The sequence below is a fragment of the Zalophus californianus genome, chromosome 2 (genome assembly GCF_009762305.2).
Source record: "Zalophus californianus isolate mZalCal1 chromosome 2, mZalCal1.pri.v2, whole genome shotgun sequence".
Taxonomy (NCBI): Eukaryota; Metazoa; Chordata; class Mammalia; order Carnivora; family Otariidae; genus Zalophus; species Zalophus californianus.
Window position 1 is genome coordinate 139,126,503 of NC_045596.1, and position 11,966 is coordinate 139,138,468.

Genomic DNA, 11,966 nt, shown 5'->3' on the forward strand with positions numbered 1-11,966 from the left:
ACAAAATACCTGGTACAAAAACACTAATTACTGTGCTCGTTGGTTCCTTCTTTTAGTTCTGAAACCGATTCCAGTGTTGCGGGAGAAGAGGGTAGTTGCCCTGCACCCAGCAAGCCTTTCTCAACACCAGCAGGGTGTCCAAGAAGTCAACTCAATTCTGACACTATCTACCCAAAGATAGCATCAGATTCCACAGGTTAAGGGTCCAGTCCCACAGACTATCCTCCCCACCCCCCTTCAGATACCAGTCACAGGCCCGGGTTGCTGCCTGTGCTTCCGACTGACCGGCTATACATCAGAGTCCAATGATCTCCTCCTCACGTTCCATTAATTTGCTAGAGTGGCTCACAGAACTCAGAAGCATTTTACTTACTAGATACCAGTTTATTATAAAGGATGTAACCCAGGAACAGCCAGAAGAAAGATGTGCATAGGGCAACATATGTGGGAAGGGGTGTGGAGCTTCTGTGCCCTCTCCAGACACCTCCCAGACCTCACATGTTAGTAACCTTCAAGCTCTTTCAAGCCTGTTCTTTTGGGGTTTTATGGAGGCTTTAACACATAGTCATGATTGATTGAATCATTGGTCAATGGGGATTGGTTCTACTTCTAGGCTCGCTCCCCTCCCCAGAGGTCAGGGGGATGAGACTGAAAGTTCTAACCCTCTTATCACAAGGTTGTTTTTCTAGAGACCAGCCTCCATCCTTAGGTGATCTAGGAGCATTCCAAAAAGTCACCTCATTAACATAACAAAAGATACCTTTGCCACTCTAATCACTTAAGAAATTGCCTTGGAAATTCCAAGGGTTTTAGGAGCTCTGTGCCAGAAATGAAGATAAGAATTAAATACATATTTCTTATTAGAAGTCACAGTATCACAGTTCCCCAATCTCTAGAGGCTCAACAATCAATTATATTGGACTGTAGATCTCATATTCCAAAGCACTAAGCTATAGCAGTATGATTACTTTTTGGCTTTAGGAAGATATATTTATCAGCAGCAAAGAGGTTGCATCAAATGGAGAAGTTTAGCACAGAAACAAATGAGGAAACTATTTTAAATAAACCAAGACTTGAATAAAGTCAGAGATTATGGTGGTGAGGTATTGTGAGGCCAGAATTAAGGCAAAGCCTTAGTTAGAAAGGCAAAGCCAATAGGGTTTTCTGGCTTGGATATGGCAAGAGGTTATGGGAATATCACAAAAGATTCTGAGATCTCTTGCTTTTGTAGGCAAGATTGTGATGTCATTAACCAGGATAAAGCATCTGGGGATAACAGTACTATGACTTGTTGGCCACCTGCTGTTATGTCAGATTGCATGCTTCATAAACATGAGCAACTGGATAAATCTGGAGATAGACAAAGGCTGGATTCACCCATGGGACTATGAAGTAAAAGGTACTTTAATGCCTGCTGTAGGCTGAATGTTTATATCTCCTCAGAATTTATCTGTTGCAACCTAATCTCCAATGTGATGGTATTTGGAGGTAGGGGCTTTGGGGTGTGATTAGGTCATGAGAGCAGAGCCCTCATGAATCAGCTTAGTGCCCTTATAAAAGAGACCCCAGGGAGCTCCCTTACTCCTTCCACCATGTAAAGACACAGTGAGTGAGATGGCCTACTATGAACCAGGAAGTGGGCCCTCAACAGACACTGGATCTGTCAGTCTTTGTTTTTTTGTGTTTTTTTTGTTGTTGTTTTTTGTTTTAAGATTTATTTATTAGAGAGAGAGAGAGAGAGAGAGACACACACGCAGGGGGAGGGAGAGAGAAACTTAAGCAGACTTCATGCTGAGGGTGGAGCCCGACACAGGACTCTTATCTCACAACTCTGAGATCATGACCTGCACTGAAACCAAGAGTCAAATGCTTAAAGGACTGCACCACCCAGGTGCCTCAGATCTGTCAGTCTTGATCTCAGACTTCTAGCCTCCAGAACTGAGAGAATGTTGTTTAAGCCACCTAGTTTAGGGTATTTTTGTTATATTCTAGGTGTTATAACACCTAGAACCACTAAGACACGGCCTTTCTGACCATGAACAATTTTATTAAGAAGAATAATGTAAAATCACAATTACAAATTTCTAGGACCCTCCCACAGTCTTGGAAAATACCTGAGCAAGCGGAGAAACCTGAAGCTTATGCTTCATTACCCTGGTAAATCCTCCTTTGAATGCCCATTAGATAGTGAGTTTGAGGGGCACCTGGCTGGCTCGGTTGGAAGAGCATGTGACTCTCGATCTCAGGGTCGGGGTTCGAGCCCCATGTTGGGCATAGAGATTACGTTGAAAAAAAAAAAAAGATGAGTTCAAGTTGCCTTCAAGACACCCTATGATAACATAATTGGAGAGTTGGAATTTGGGGTCTGTAGTTTGCGAGAGATGGCCTTAGGAGTCATTGGTCATGGTTAAAACCCTGATAGATGGTACTGTCTCCGAGGGTGAAAATGTAGAGCAAGGAGCAAAGAGGGTCATGTGTGGAGTTTTGGGGTAACATAAGGTTTAGGGAAGAATTAATAAAGACACAGTGTATTAGTTTCCTATTACTGCTGTAACCAATCACCAGAAATTTAGTGGCCTAAAATAACATACATTTATTCCTTACCATTCCGCGGGGCAGAAGTCCTAAATCCATTTTACAGGGCTAATGTCAAGGTCAAGGCAGGGCTAGTTTCTTCTGGACCTTCTGAAGGGACAATCATTTCCTTGCCTTTTAGCATACAGTGGCTGCTTGAGGACCCTTCCTTCTCTTAGCACATCACCCCAATGTCTGCTTGCATCATCACCTGGCCTTCTCCCGCTCTAACTTTGACTGCTGCTATATCCCTCATATGAGGACCATTGTGATGACATCTGGCCTATGGGTTAATCCAAGATAATCTCTCCATCTCAAGACACTTAATTTTTTTTTTTTTTGGTAAGTAAGCTCTACATCCAACACAGGGCTTGAACTTGAACTCATGACCCTGAGATCAAGAGTCACATGCTCTATTGACTGAGCCAGCCAGGTGTCCCTCAAGACCCTTAACTGAACCATATCTGCAAACTCTCTTTTCTTACAAAAGATAATATTCACAGGTTCTGGGGATTGGGACATGAATATATTTGGAGGCCATTACTCATTCACCACACATAGTAACAAAGGAAACTGAAATAGGGCACCTGGGTGGCTCTGTTAGTTAGGCATCTGCCTTCAGCTCAGGTCATGATGGCAGGGTCCTGGGATCAAGCCCCATGACAGGCTCCCTGCTTAGCAGGGAGCCTGCTTCTCCTTCTGCCCCTCCTCTGCTCGTTCTCTCTCTCTCTCTCTCTCTCGCAAATAAATAAATAAACTCTTAAAAAAAAAAAAAGAAGAAACTAAGATAGAAGGGTAATAAAAGAGAACCAAAAAAAAAAAGGGTAAATGCAAGGAAAGAGAACGCACAGGGATGTCTGACTTATCTGTGCCAGTTAACTGAATCAAATAAAGGTACAAATGGAAAAGCACTGGGAGAAGGGCATTAGATTTATTAATAAAGAACTTTGCCAGGTTGGTTTCAAGTAGAAACGATATCTCAGCAAATTGAAGGGCAAATGGGAGTGGAGGACATAAAGCCAGTAACGGTTGACTCGGTTATTTCAGGAAGAAAAGGCGGAAGATTTATTTAAGAAGACAACAAAATCCAGAGAAGTGTTTTGCTGTTTTCAAAGGGAGAAAGAGACTTGAGCATGTGCATACCCTTACAAAGAAGCCAGCGGAGAAAAATGGAAGAGAGAAAGAGAAGCAGAAGAGGGTGCCGAGCAATCAGTGGTGGGGGCGGGAGGGGGGGCATAGCTACAGTACCCTGAGCTAGGCTCTATCAGTAAGTATGAAGGAGAAAACTGAGCAAGAAATGGCTGAGTGGAGGAAAAATGTAACATCAAGTAATCACTCCTACTGCAGTAAATAACAGTCTTTAGACTCCAGATGCATAATTTTAGATACTTCCCTTAAAAAAAATTCATCATGAAGACATATTTGCATTCCCATGTCCATTGCAGCACTATTCATAATAGCTAAGATGTGGAAACAACCTGAATGTCCACTGATGGGTGAATGAATTAAGAAAACGTGGCACATACATACAATGAAATATTTTGAGCCTTAAAAAAGAAGGAAATTCTGCCATATGTCACAACACGGATTGACCTGGAAGACGTTATGCTAAGTGAAATAAATCAGTCGCAGGAGAAATATTACATGATTCCACTTATATGAGATATCCAAAATAGTCAGAGCCTTTGCTTATGGAAGCAAAGAGAATTGTGGTTGCCAGATGCTGGGCAGAGGGGAAAATAGGTATAAAATTTCAGTTATGCAAGATAAGTAAGTTCTAGAGATCTGCCACACAGTAGTGTGCCTATAGATAACAGTATCATGTTGTACACTGAAAACTCTGTTAAGAGGATAGATCTCATGTTAAGTGTTCTTACCACAGTGAAATTTTCAGAATTCAACATGGTAAATATTCACTGTTTTACTGCATATGCTGCATTAAAATCATTTGTATTGCATAACTAAGAATATTTTTGTGGAGAAAATTTTAAAGTACATATAAAAACAAGGAGAAATAAGGGTGCCTGGGTGGCTCAGTCAATTAAGCATCCAACTCTTGGTTTTGGCTCAGGGTCGCGAGATTGAGCTCCACCTTGGGCTCCACCCTCGGCAGAGAGTCGGCTTGAGATTCTGTCCCTCTCCCTCTGCCCCTCCCCCACACACACATGTGCTCTAGCTTTCTCTCAATTAAATAAACCTTTAAAAAAATAAAATAAAGAGGGGCGCCTGGGTGACTCAGTTGGTTAAGTGTCTGCCTTCGGCTCAGGTTATGATCCCAGGGTCCTGGGATGGAGTCCCACATCTGGCTCCTTACTCAGCAGGGAGCCTGCTTCTCCCTCTGCCTGCCACTCCCCCCCGCTTTTGTTCTCTCTCTCTCTCTCTAATAAATAAAAAAAGAAATCGTTAAAAAAACAAATAAAATAAAAATAAAAAGTTGTTAAAATTTTGGCACATATTTTTCTAAATATATACATACTATATTCCTTTACGTGATCTTTTTCTTCAACAACGTGATTATACTTTACAGTATGTTTTGTAATATTTTTCCCCATTTGCAAATGTTTTATAAACATTTTTCTTTTAATAAATATCGTCTTTTTATTTTTTTAAGATTTTCATTTATTTATTCATGAGAGACAGAGAGAGAGGCAGAGGGAGAAGCAGGCTCCCCACTGCGCAGGGAGCCCGATGCGGGACTCGATCCCAGGACCCTGGGATCATGACCTGAGCCGAAGGCAGACGCTTAAGGACTGAGCCACCCAGGCACCCTAGACTTTTTTTTAAATATAGACATGTTAATGGCTGTCTAACGTATTACCGTATTGCTAAACCAGACTTGTTTAACCGGTCTTCTATTTGTTAGGAATTTAATTTTGATTTTTAAATACATAACCAGAGCTGGATTGATATCTTTGTATAAACATCATTGCATATTTGTCCTATTTCCTTAAAAAAATTCCTAGACTTAGAATCACTGGGTCAAAGGTCATACACATACAATATGCATGTTATCATACATATTGCCAAATTGTCAGAAAGGTGTTTAAAGCAGCTTTTTTTCAATACACCAGCTGTGACTGTCTCCCCTTAGTAAATGTTATACAGCATGTTATGAAGAGTAGGTTCTAGAATGGTATGGTCTTTGTGTGAATCCTAACTCCAATACTTATATTAATGTTTCCCTGTTGTAATCTTGGGCAAGGAACTTAGTTAGCTCTTCCGGGTTCAGTTTCCACATCTATGAAATGAAAATAATAAGTTTCCAGGAACGCCTGGGTGGCTCAGTTGGTTAAGTGTCTGCCTTCAGCTCAGGTCATGGTCCCAGGGTCCTGGGATTGAGCCCCACATCGGGCTCCTTGCTCAGTGGGGAGCCTGCTTCTCCGTCTCCCTTTGCTGCCCACCCTGCTTGTGCTTACTTTCTCTCTCTCTGACAAATAAATAAATAAAATCTTTAAAAAAAATGTTTCCACATCATGGGACCATTGCCAGAGTTAAAAGTGAAAAGAGGGGCACCTGGCTGGCTCAGTCAGTAGAGCGTGAGACTGTTGATCTCATGGTCTTGACTACAAGCCCCACACTGGGGGTAGAGTTAGGAAGGAAGGAAGGAAGGAAAAGAAATATACTTGACTGGTGCCTGACTTAGAGTAACCTCCTTATAGTTATTATAATTATTTTATCTGCTTTAAATTGTATTTTTATTGATAGTGAGATCAATAACAATTATATAAATATTCAGTTTTCTATTTATTTATTGTCCATGCTTGTTTTTCCTTTTGTGACTTGACTGTTCAGTTCCTTTGTCTATTTTTATTGGAGTGTTCACCTTTGTTCTTGATTCATAAGTGATTTATATTTTAAGGATAATAACTTATAGGACATATTTAGCAAATATTTTCGAAATTCGTCAGTTGAATCTTAACTCAGCATTTTTGTGGTTATCAAGTAGAAGAGTTTTTTCAATTTTTTATTATGAAAATTTACACACAAAAAAGTTGGAAGAACAGTAAATGAAATACATTTACCAAACAATTAGATTCAACAATACTTTAATGAATGTCCTTTATCCATCTCTATATATTTTGCTGAGACATTTCAAAATATTTTTGCAGACATCATACCACTCCCATCCACACGGTTTACCATACCCCTCCTAAGAACTGAAACATTCTCATTTTTATCCACAAACATCATTGTTTCAAATATTGGATACAGCTAGTTTAGAGAAGTTTTAGTTGTCTCATTAAAACTCTAAGGATAAACAAATAAATAAATAAGCCTATTAGTCTTCAAAATCGAAGCTCTTTCAGGGACTAAGTTCTCGATTCCTGTAAAATTTCTAGTAAGCCTGTAATAACCTACAGAAATCACAAGTGAAAATAACCAGATCTGACTTTTGCCCACAGCAAACTTCGCACCATGGCTCTGCGAAGAACAGTAGAAGCACAGAGTTCTCCGGAAGCCATGAGATACCCAAATCACCCTTCATCACCCGGCTCCCTCTCTTTTCTAAATATCCCTCATAAAGTAATTCAAATGAGCTGCAGAGCTAAACAGAAGACACCTGGGAGCAACTGCTTGAAAGGCAGTTGTGGAAGTTGTTAGCCTCATATAAACATGCGCCAACAGACCAAATAGCAGCTTGAAATATTTAGTTTAACCCTCCGTGCATCTACCGGATGTGCAACTCATCCGTCTGGTAATTACCTCCCATCTCCTACGCACAAATCTATCTGCTTCAAACATTCCCCAGGGGAGCAGTCTTCCTTTATTCATCTGGGTGCAGTAGAAAAAGAAGGCGTGATGTTCCCGGAATCTTTGTGCAACCACATATGCAACAGAGACAGATCTGTGTTTTTTTCCAGCCATTTCTCTTTACTCAATATTCCACCAGAAGAAGGGAATATTGTTATTGAAATCTAAACCAAATGATGCAAAATAGAGGTTGTGAAATATGTGCTCATTTTAACTCTCCCACTAATGTGACTATTAAAAGTTAGGAGGAATTCAAATATTTTACTTTTAAATATGACTTAGCAGAGCCTGGAAGTCATTAAAGACTGCAGAGCTCAGCACCTGTTCAGTGACATCTAATGAAAAGCAGAAACATCTCCCTTTAGCCATGAATTCTAACAATTTTAAATTATTACCAGTAATGGGCCTGAAACCCATTATGAAAAGTGTGGGGGTTTTGTGTCCTGGAATTTATATCACCAGCAACTCCTTGGAAGCAGGAACTTGGGCTGCATCTGCAAGAGAGGAGGCAGCATCCCCAATACCTTGTAACCAACTGGGCCTTCGTGACAACCCCTTCCAGCCAGCCCAGCAAGCTAAATACAAAGGGTACTTCCTCCTTTGCTCGGCCACACTCCTTCCTTGCATTTAAGGACTAGCTAATACCTATGATTAGCTAAAAAGGACTAGCTAATACCTATGATTATTTACAGTTTATGGGATCCCTTTGTATAAATTGTCTTAATACAGGACATGTAAGGGCGCCTGGGTGGCTCAGTCACTTAAGTGTCTGCCTTCAGCTGGGGTCATGGTCCCAGGGTGCTGGGATGACACCCTGCGGACTCCCTGCTCAGTGGGGAGCCTGCTTCTCCCTCTGCCCCTCCCCCACTGCTCCTGTGTGCACACTCTCTCTCAAATAAATAAACTATTTAAAATATATATGACGGGTGCCTGGGTGGCTCAGTTGGTTAAGCGACTGCCTTTGGCTCAGGTCATGATCCTGGAGTCCCGGGATCGAGTCCCGCATCGGGCTCCCTGCTCAGCGGGGAGTCTGCTTCTCCCTCCGACCCTCCCCCCTCTCATGTGCTCTCTCTCTCTCTCATTCTCGCTCTCTCAAATAAATAAATAAAATCTTTAAAAATAAATAAAATATATATGACATGTAATAGACATGCAACCGAGTTCTGCTAAATCAATTTGCTCATTTTTCAGTATTTCACAATGATCCTTCAAGAGAAGATGGATGAATAATATACTCATTTAACAGGTAATAAAAGTGGAGCTCAAAGAGACTTCATGACTTTCGCAAGTCATACAGGAAAATGATGCTAGGTCTGTCTCAGGGAGTAAGTGACAGCACTGAGACATTACCAAATTTTCTGATTGTCAACCCGGTGCTTGTGCTACCTTGGCTCTTTAGGTAGCACTCTCTTTTCGAAAGCGGCAAGGCTCTAGATATTTCTACCCTGGGCACCATTCACCACTAGAGGGAGCAATCTGGAAGGGGCTGCAGGAAATGTAGGCGCTGACATGCTGCTTGGCTACGGTTGAGTCAAATCCCTACTAAATGGAAAACACAGACATAAACATCCATCACTAGGAGAAGGAGCAAGAGAACATGGGTGTTTCACAGAGCAGGGGATTAAGGAAATGGAAACCACACTGCTGAGTTTCAAAGAGACATCACTAAACTCCAATATAGAACGCATTTCAGGTAGAGGATTAAAGTCAGAGCTCTGGAAAGATAATTATTAGACATTTGCAGTGAAAGTACCAAGATGGTTAAGGATCCGGGAATCATGAAAAGCTTAATGTTACGCATTTCAGTATGTGATGCCATGTCCCCCTAGCTTCTGCCACTGGATAAAAAAGATTCTATTTTGTTCCTTCTTTTTATTGTCAAATCTTTGGGGTACCTGGCTAGCTTAGTCAGTAGAGCATGTGGGGTTGTAAATTTGAGCCCCAAGTTGGCATTGAGATTACTTAATAAAAAATTGGGGGGAGGGGTGCCTGGGTGACTCAGTTGTTAAGTATCTGCCTTTGGCTCAGGTCATGATCCCAGGGTCCTGGGATCGAGCCCCACATCGGGCTCCCTGCTCCGCGGGAAGCCTGCTTCTCCCTCTCCCACTCCCCCTGGTTGTGTTCCCTCTCTCACTGTCTCTCTCTGTCAAATAAATAAAATCTTAAAAAAAAAAATTGGGGGGTATGCCTGGGTGGCTCAGTCGGTTGAGCATCTGCCTTCTGCTCAGGTCATGATCCCAGTGTCCCATTGAACTCCTCGCTCAGTGGGGAGTCTGCTTCTCCCTCTGCCTGTCGCTCCCCCTGCTCATGCTCTCTCTCTCTCTCTCTCTCTGACAAATAAATAAATAAAACCTTTAAAAAAAACATTTTTAAATCTAGGGGTACCTGGCAGGCTCAGTCAGTAGAGCATGTGACTCTTGATCTCAGGGTTGTGAGTTTGAGCCCCACGTTGGGCGTGGAGCCTACCTAAAAAATTTTTTTAATTTTAAACTAAAAAATAAAAATCTGTTCCTGGGGCGCCCGGCTGCCTCACTCAGAAGAGCATATGACTCTTGATCTTGGGGTTGTGAGTTCGAGCCCCATGGTGGGTGTAGAGATTACTAAAAAAAACTAAAAAAAAAAAAGTTAGGGGCTCTTGGGTGGCTCGGTTGGTTAAGCATCTGCCTTCAGCTCAGGTCGTGTTCCCAGGGCCCTGGGATCGAGTCCCACGTTGGGCTCCCTGCTTGGCGAGGAGTCTGCTTCTCCCTCTCCCTCTGCCTGCCGCTCCCCCTGCTTGGGCACTCTCTCTATCTCTCTGTCAAATATGTAAATAAAATCTTAAAAAAAAAAAGTTACAAACAAAATCTTCTATTCCTTCTCTCACACCTCCTACCCTGACAGGCGAATCAGGCAGCAGGAGAAGGGATTAGTGGATCATGTTATCAAAATGAAAGAACTGGACGTTTTGCAAGATTGTGCTCACACACTGAATGTCTTTTGCCAGCCATTGTTGTCTCAACCTGAATGTAATTTAAAGTGTAGTAGAACTGCCATTAATAGTGAAAGTCAGGGCTCTCAGCTGGCTCAGCCAATAGAGCACATGACTCTTGATCTTGGGGTCGCGAGTTCAAGCTCCACGTCGGGTGTAGACATTGCTTTAAAAGGGGGGAGAAAAATAATGAAACCTGGCATTTTGTTTGCTAGGCCCTGTACTGAGTGCTTGACCTGCATTCTCATTTATTCTTCACCCCTTTCCTACCAGACTTGGTCTCTATTATCAGAAAAGAAATGTTAAATACACAGTTAACACGAGCTAAAATTTGCACCCAGTTTTTCTGATGGAAGATTATGAGGCTCTTAACTATTATATTATACTGCCTTTATTGAAATAAAATGGGATATCCAAAAATTAAAATAAATGAAAAGACAAGGAAATAGAAAAACACATGAGACATTATCCACATTCTTTTTAAAAAGCACATTTCATTTTCTTTTTTTTTAAGATTTTATTTATTTGACAGAGATAGAGACAGGGGGAGAGAAGGAACACAAACAGGGGCAGTAGGAGAGGGAGAAGAAGGCTTCCTGCTGAGCAGGGAGCCCGATGCAGGGCTCGATCCCAGGACCCTGGGATCATGACCTGAGCCGAAGGCAGACACCTAACGACTGAGCCGCCCAGGTGTCCCTTTTTTTAAAAGGTTTTATTTATTTGTCAGAGAGAGAGAAAGAGCACAAGCGGAGGAGGGGTAGTGGGAGAAGCAGGCTCCCGGCTAAGCAAGGAGCCAGATGCGGGACTCGATCCCAGGACCCCAGGATCATGACCCAAGCCGAAGGCAGATGCTTAACCGACCGAGCAACCCAGGCGTCCCATCACTTTCATGTGAAATATGCAGATGATGTTTCCTGTCACATGCACAAAATGTCACTGTAAATGATGTCAGTAAAACATTTCCTACACCACAGCTCAGCATTGGGGAACTATGGTGTCCACAGAGGACAGCTATTACAGCTTAGGATTCTCTCTCCCCCTCTCCCTCTGCCCTTCCCCTTCCCTCTCTCTCAATCCCTCGCTAAGAAAATTAAATTAAAATAAAATCTTCAAAAATATATATTTTTTTTAATTTTCTAAGTTTATATGAAAATTACTTTTCACATTTAAATTCCATAGAAAGAAATGGCTGGGAAGAGTAATGGTCAGAGAAGAAGGCCAGCAATTCAGTTAAGTCTGAATTCATCCCTCCCATGCCCCACCCACCACAAACACTAAGTACTCTTGACTTGTCCATCTCAATACATAGTAAATATAGGGGCACCTGGGTGGCTCAGTCGGTTAAGCGTCTGCCATCGGCTCGGGTCATGATCCCAGGGTCCGGGGATTGAGCCCCACATCCAGGTTCTTGCTCGGTGGGGAGTCTGCTTCTCCCTCTCCTTCTCCCTGTCCCTCTGCCGCTCCCCCTGCTTGTGCTCTCCTGCTCTCTCTCTGTCAAATAAATAAATAAAATCTTTAAAAATTATATGTGTATACAGTCAATATATTCTGATAAGATCTCTCTTAATGAGAATGAAACTAACACCAGCTACACCAAAAAAACACATTATCTTATTCTAGGACAAAGAAAAATAGAAACAGCTTTGCAACTGAGCAATGTTGTGGAGTTAAA